Below are 8,260 nucleotides of genomic sequence, written 5' to 3'. Positions count from 1 at the left end.
TCTATCTATCTATCTATCTATCTATCTATCTATCTATCTATCTATCTATCTATCAAACTTCCCAAGTGCTGTTCAACTGCAGATGCTGAACAGTGAATCTGTATACCATACATGTGGAGAAAAAGGATGGTAACTGGACAAGTGTAGCAAAGGTGGTGGGGCAAAGGGTACTTTTCACCCTTGCACACCCCCTAATATGGCAACATGGTCGGCCAGCAATTCAGTGGCAGCTGGTGGGTCCCATGTCAGTAATCCACTCCAGGCTTTGGATAGTTGTCCAAGGTGCTGAACATATTTGGAAGTTAGGGTTTGGCACCTTGGCTAATTCCTTTACCATTTGTATTAAAATGTCATGGTATCTCTTGGTTTTTCAGGCTGATTTCTAGTCATCTGGGAACTTTTGTGGGTTGGGGAATGTTTTGGCTTAGCTGGGGAGGGGGGTTCCATTTATACTGTGGTTCAGTCAGAAAACTGTTTTAGAATAAAATAATAATAATAATAATAATTATTATTATAGCCCGCCTCTCCCAAAGGATCGAGGAGGGTTACAATCACAAAATACATTAGTAACAGTATCAGTATAATATATATATAAGATAAAACAACACAATCCCCTTAAACTCCCATTTTAACTAACCAACAACAATTATAAAATACAATACAATACATTAATTAATTAATTATAAAACCCCACAATTTAAAAATGAGGCATCACGAGGCAGACACAGGAAAACCATACAAATGTTACAGGATGGTCAGTGAAGGAAGGCCTGCTGGAAGAGATCCATTTTGACAGCCTTCTTAAAGGTGTCAAGATTCGTAATAAGATGGATCTCCTCCAACAAGTCATTCCAAAGTTTTGGAGTGACGGATGAGAAGGTCCTCTGGGTAACCACAACCAACCTGGTTTTCCTAGGCTGCAGTAGATTTTCCCCAGAGGACCTGAGTGTGCAAGGTGGATTGTATGGAGGAAGGTGCTCCCACAAGTAGACTGGACCTAAACCATGAAGAGCTTTAAAGATGATTACCAACACCTTGTACTGTGCCCAGATATTGATTGGCAGCCTATGTAGAGATTTTAAGATTGGTGTTATGTGGTTGCCTCTAGATTTACCGGCGACCAGTCTGGCTGCCATATTTTGAACCAATTGAAGTTTCTGAACTAGGTACAAGGGTAGCCCCATGTAGAGCGCATTGCAGAAATCGAGTCGAGAGGTTACTGAACCCCAGTCATTTCCTTAGTTGCCCAAAGATATTTACATTACCTTAATGCAATGTAATGTAAGAACTAGGATATAGTTGTGTGCGCCATTGAGTGCCATTCACGCTATTTGTGAGTGGCAGTGCTTATGCCATTTATCAGGTCAAAAAATAAATAAATAGGGGCTTCATAAAATGAAAAGAAAAAGAGAAGATGAAGGGAAAATCTAAATACAGCAAGACCAACTCAAGATCTTTAATCACGTTGGAAAATGGATCACTGAAAATCTTTCTCCCCAAACTCAGGACCATAGAGGTCTAAAAAAAAAGAGATGAGATTCCAGAACCTTCCATTCTGCCCTGTACAGCTTGAAATGATTTCAGACAGTTATTTCCTGCAGCTTGTGCAAATTCCCCTGTCTGCAGTTCAAATCTAATTCAAATGTGCAAAGGAGACTCCCCCACTATTGTATTTTGTCACCTGTTTAGCTTGATTTGTTCCCTGCTGAAGTGTTGGCGGCTATTATGAGGTAAAGTCTTCTATGTGCGTTTTGACTCTTAGACATAAAAATATCCTATTTCTGAGTCCCTCTGAAACATTTCCTAGGAAAGAAATGAGCCTCTGGTTGGTGATGGTTGCTGGATGATATTTTGACTTATACATTTTTCAGTGCATCCATCTTTAAAAAGGTATCTGTCTATTTGACTGAACATAGTCTATCATTCCCCTGTGGAAAATACATATAAGAAAAAGTTGAAAGGAACAGTGAAATAATAGTTGAGATAAATTTTGTTTGAAAATGTAATGTTTATTATGGACACTGATCAGTTGCCTTCTTGGTAGCTCTCTCTCCCTCTCTGGATTCTTTGTGTCCCAACATATACTTGTTCACACACTGGTTTTAGTTACTTGACTCTGGAAATACATGCATATTCAAAACTTTAGATTCTGTTACCAGAGTTTGATAGGGAAATAAAGCCGTTGATATTTATTTAAGTAAAAATATTTCAGTCATGCTTCTTAAATGAAAAAGTCTCCAGAGTGTATGGTAAACATGTGTATGGTAAACATGTGTGCATGTCCCCCCCCACTATGCATTAAAATATACCATAAATCAATAGCAATATAAGTGAAGAAAATAAGTAAAGGAGAGATATAAGTGAGGGGACATGAAAACAGACCTAGGAGCTTGCTCCAGCTTTCTCCCCAGTGGGGGAGTCTATGTGTAAGTCTACTTGCTGGATATTTGTATCTCAATAGGTGGGCTTTAAACAATTATATGAAATAATACTTCATCATCAAAAAGGAATAGGTAAATAAGGTCTTCATCAGATCCTGAAAAGACTTCAGCACAAATCGTGGATGCCTCTAAGGGAGAGAATGTAGCAACATTGGAAAGCCACGGCCATACTGGATCTTCATGCAGGTCACTTTGAAAATAGTCTTGAAAATACTCTGTTATCAAGTTGCTTTAAAATGTGAACATGCAAACAGGAGCTTAGTCAGTTGTTATAAGGCTAGTGGGAGATGTTTCATCTGGTCATGGTGAGCAACTGAGCTTTATGGTTTGTACAAATGGTAGTTTCCACTTTGAATGTCTTCAGGGAATTATGTAGGATATGCCATTTATGTGTCTCTATTTGTCAGGATGCCCCAAAGGTCCCAAAGGCAGTACATCTGTAGAAAAAGTAGCAGATAAGAGGTAAAATGTCTTTGGGGGGAGGCAGTGGTGTCACTAGGGTTGGTGTCATCCAATGCGGTAACTTATGGTGTCACCCCTCCATTGATATTCTACCGTACCATACCATACCATACCATACCATACCATACCATACCATACCATACCAAATTCTTAGTAATGTTTTTTGTACTAATGTTACTCATAAATTATTATTCCCATCTATATCACAGAATGTGAGGGCAATAGCTGTGACATAAACAACCAGCCAAATTAAAACGATACCTTTAAATTACAATATCTTACACACATCCTAAATGTATTTACATGTACATGTTTCACATGGTTAATGCGAACGTTTGGTAAGATGTGATTTCTTTAAAGAAAATTAAAAAACAAAAACAATTTTTACTTTTAAAAAATTAATTCTTTTTTTTTAAAGTGCTGTGGACTCTCCTTTCTCCTTCCACTGAACCTCATCCCACGCACACCATCTCTTCTGCTGACGTCTAGTATTTTAAAGGGACGCAGGTAAACACCACAGCCAATTTTCTGCCAAAAGGTGGATTTTGGGGGGAGCAGTGCTGTCACACACACCCTTAGACTGTCACCTGGTGTGGACTGTACCTACCTAGTGATGCCTGTGGTGAAGGAGAGGAAAGGGGGAAATGTTCCTGTTCTTATTTCCGTTTTCTCTGAAAATTTTGTAATTTTTCTTCTGAGTAGTTTGAAAGATGTAGAAAATGTCTCTCTCTTTCAAACGGTATGAATGGGCTTTTGAAAATGGAGTGCTTATCAAGAGGGGGAAGGTCAGAGAGAGAGAGAAACAGGTCCAAGAAAGAGATTCTTTTTATGTATCTCTGTATTTTAAAGGTTTTCCTAACTCGAGGGGCAGTCTTCTAAGAATAGCAGAGTGCTAGACTCCCCATATTTGGATGAATCCCTCATTATGCCGAGGTATCTAGGCCTGGAAATGAAAAGAACTTTTTAAAATAACCCAGGACCTGCGATCTTCCAGAATTTATGAAATGTTGACATCATAAAGGAAATACCATTTTCCAGTTTTATTTCTGAAATGTGTTCCACATGCCTTCAGTGCCAAAGGGCAAGGCCAGAACAGCTTACAAACAGAATAAAAGTCCAAAACCATAACAGCAGGTGAAAAACTTTACCTCCACTTTGTTGTTTCTAACTCCATACTTGGAAAGCTGTTTATTTTGACTTTCTGCCTATCGTAAAATGGGTAACAGTCCAGTCCTGCACACACTTACTGAGACATAAGTCCTAATGATTGTAATAGGACTTATTGCCAGGTGTGTCTAAGACTGTAGTCTACTTTGTTGTTGTTAATTTTTGGCAAGTTAACTTTGACTTATGGCAACCTTATAAATGGGAGACCTCCAAGTGCCCCAGTTATCAATTGCCTGCTCAGATCTTACAAACTCAGGGTCATGGCTTCCTATTCACCGACATAGCTACATACTTGAGCCAATGGAGTTAGTGGTTTTAGTGTTGAACTATGAATCTGGAGACCAAAGTTCAAACCCCCACTCAGCCATGGATACCCACTGAGTGACCTAAGGTGAGTCTTACTTTCTCAGCCTCAATGGGAGACAGAGACAAACCCCCTCTGAACAAATAATGCCATAAAAACCCCATGATAGGGTCACCTTAGAGTCACCATAAGTTGGAAATGACTTGAAGGCACACAACAACTTATCTGAGATTAAATTCTCAAGAATTCAGTAGTACTGAGTACACACAAATAGGACTTTATTGTGAATATGTGGTTTTTAGAATTAGGAAACAGAAAGAATATATTTTTGTCATTAAGGTACAAAAAGTGGCAGTGCACCCGTTTTGACCACACAGCACTAAAGCACCTCAACAGTGACCTGAACAGACCATCTCTAAGGGTAAAAAGGACAGCTGATCTTGTCCACTCTGCTCTAGGTTTTTACTCTGAAGCTGCCAATAGAGATACCAATTAGTGCCAGTTATGCTGTAAATTATTCTCTGTTTAACCTTCTCCACTGACCTCATCCTTTTATGTACAGGTTTAAAAAATGGGCAGCAGCTGATTTTGACTTTCTCTTCCTCGGTCAATATCTAGGCCATGTAGTCATACAGACACTGGGATAAAGGGTGATATATTTTGCTCACAATGATTCCAAGACATCATTTCTAAACCATTTCAAAAAGCTGGCTACTTTCTCCTTCTTTGGAGGTTTTTAAACAGAGGCTGGATGGCCATCTGTCAGGGTGCTTTGATTATGTGTTGGCAGGGTATTGGACTGATGGCCCTTGAGGTCTCTTCCAACTCTATGATTCAGTGTTTGAGAATATAGGATAGGGATCTGTGGGGATATGAATCCAATAAAATGTGTGGGGAACCTGTCTTCCCCACTACCATTCCCTTCTTTTTTTGTCATGTCTTTTTAGATTGTAAGTTTGAGAGCAGGGAATTGTCTAATACTTAAAAATGTAAGCCGCTCTGAGAGCCTTTGTGGCTGAAAAGCGGGTATAAATACTCCAAATAAATAAAGTTCAAAAATTGGACTTCAGTTCCCATCACCTTTGCTGGCCATGCTGCCTGAGGCTGATGGGAACTAAGGACCAACGGTTCCCATTAGCTATACACTTCACTCCAATATTCTAATCAGCACCATTAATGCTCAGAAAGCGTAGGCTAGTAGGCCTGAGTGAACACAATGCTTACAGAAGTATACAACCAATATCTTTAAAATCTCTAAATCAGAGGGAAACCCAGAACAGCCCAGCAAGGACTTTGTATGATCAAATCTGAAGAAGCTCAACTAGCTACTAGGGAACAGCAAAAGACAAGTAGACTCCATTGTGTTTACTGATAAAATTAGACTCAAGCTGCAGGACATTCAGATGCTGATATGGTCAGATATGAAAGAAGATTCCAAAGTAGCACAACACCTGTAACAGCAACAGTGAATTTGAGAAGATTTGTCAGTGGCACTAGAAATTGTAAAGGATGAAATGGAACATATAAACATAAACATATATGTTGTTGTGTGTGAACTTTAGTGGATGGAAATGGGACATTTTCAGTCCATCCATTACCAAGTAGTGTGCTCTGGAAATGATAATCTAAGAAGGAACAGGGTGGTTTTAATTGTGAGGAGCGATGTAGCATAATCAGTCAAGGACATTAATGCGAAGTCTGACCAAATGATTACATAGAAAACCTACCAATGTAACCATAACCCAAGTTAACGCGCCAACTATAGAGGCAGAAGAAAAAGAAACTTAAACATTCAATGTAGAATTCCAGAACTCATCACATACCAAAACAAGCCAGATAATCATATGTGACTGGATTTCAAAAGAAAGAAACTGAGCAGAGCCAAATTTTGTAGGATGATTTGGGGTCTAGGAACAAGAAATGAAGCAGGAGAGTGACTCATCAAACTTTGTGAAAGCAACACTTTGTGTGTGGCAAACACATTTTTCAGGTAGCTGAACAGATGATAGTACACATGGATATTACTGGATGGCCAATATAGAAATCAAATGGACTATATGATTAGAAGCAGAAGATGGAGGAGCTCCATTCTCTCTGCAAAATCAAGTTTCAAGAACTCTTTTGTTTGGATGCCCTAACACAGTTTCCCTTTTTGTGTGACAAACAGGTTCTCATTTTCCCCTTTTGCCTCCGAGATAATACTATAGCAGTGCCAAAAGATTGCTAGTAGTGCAACTTGCTTTACTTGGGATGATTCAGTGGACCTATTTTCCAGCATGCTGCATAGTGCTTGTAGCAGTGTCATAAAACTTTACTTTAGGCACCATGCCTGACAGATATGTTAAAAATTAATATGTTGCATATGGAATGGAGCTTTCTGCAAAGCATTTTCATATGAAGCTATTCTATACAACTGAAGCGGCGGCAGCAGCGGCGGGGGGGGGGGGGAGATACATTTGACTATGCAGCATTGGTACTTGCTAGGAGCCACAACAATGTACATTTATGCTTGGGGACCCATGTTTGAATCCCTGCCTAGCCATGAATTTACTAGATGGACGTGAACAACTCACAAACTCAGTTCTTAGTAGTCTTGCCAGGTCAGGACCATCCTAAAGCCTGAACCAAGGAATGGCCCCTTCCAAGGTAACAAGAGGGCAGGCATTGGTGATGTTACAAGAGTGATATCACAGAAGACAGCTCCCTGTTGATGTTATTAAGCATGATATATCATCCACAGCTTCAGAGAGAATGCCATTCAAATAAAAAAAATACACCAAGTTTAACAAATGAGGAACACATACAGACAGTCAAGACAAGACAGATACAGACACATACAATTTTTTCAAGTCAGTGGTTTCATTCCCAAGAATCTTCCCCTTTGCCCTGAGGACTGCAAAAGAGGGGCCAGGTGCTAAGATCTTGGACCCCTGTCTCTCAGAGCAGTTGCTAACATGAGATTAGGGCACGGAGAGCACCAAAAATATTGTAGTCATTTTCAATAGGCTCCACAGTCTAGGTTATTTTAGTGAAAGATGTTTTTATTAAAAAGAAAAACCTGTTCATTCAATTTTTGTAGGAAGGAAAAGCAGCATGCAAAAATATAACAATTGAAACAAGATACACCATATATATTTTATGTGTATTAGAATATGTGTTACCAGAACGACAGGTATAATACCTTTCAGGGAAGCATACAGCTAACACTTTGGTTGATACCAATCATCCATAAATAAGTCTAAGTCAAGCATGTTTATTTTAGGCATGGATTTGTTTTGCCAGATGGAATGATTAATGTGATATTGCTGAATCTGAAAAGAAATAATTAGACATGTAAAAGCCATCCCTATAATTCCAATGGACATTTCTGCTATCCAGTAGTGATGTATTTGCCAAAACAGATGCCTGAAAATGGTTGTCTCAGAGTTCCTCCAAACTGGTCCAAAGCTTACGGATGTGGTGATAGTTGTATCTGTACTTACTGGAATTTATAAAAAAACAACACAAACCTACATAGCATACCTCCTGTCCCTGTCTATTTCTTGGCAGTTCCTGGACTAACTGTCACTTTTAAAACCCAGGACATTCTGGAAGTTTGCAATACAATTTGCAGGGGTAAATTCTCTTCTCTGTCTCCATTATCTCAATTCCTTCTGTACGTCTGAGTGGTCCCACCAATAATGTGTTGAAAAGGTGTGTGACCTTTGCCAGGAGGTTTTCCTGAGACCTTCCTTCCCTCATTATACTTTTGATTACTATACTGGCCTTTTTGCCCCTCTCTTTCTTTAACTGTTATAGTGTATGATGCTAAAGTGGTATAATATTTCAGCACTATGACTATAAGATTTAAAAAAAAATACAGGGAACATGGCTAGTGCAGGAGAAA

This window comes from Sceloporus undulatus, chromosome 5 (genome assembly GCF_019175285.1).
Source record: "Sceloporus undulatus isolate JIND9_A2432 ecotype Alabama chromosome 5, SceUnd_v1.1, whole genome shotgun sequence".
NCBI classification, from domain to species: Eukaryota; Metazoa; Chordata; class Lepidosauria; order Squamata; family Phrynosomatidae; genus Sceloporus; species Sceloporus undulatus.
This window is presented reverse-complemented; position numbering follows the sequence as displayed.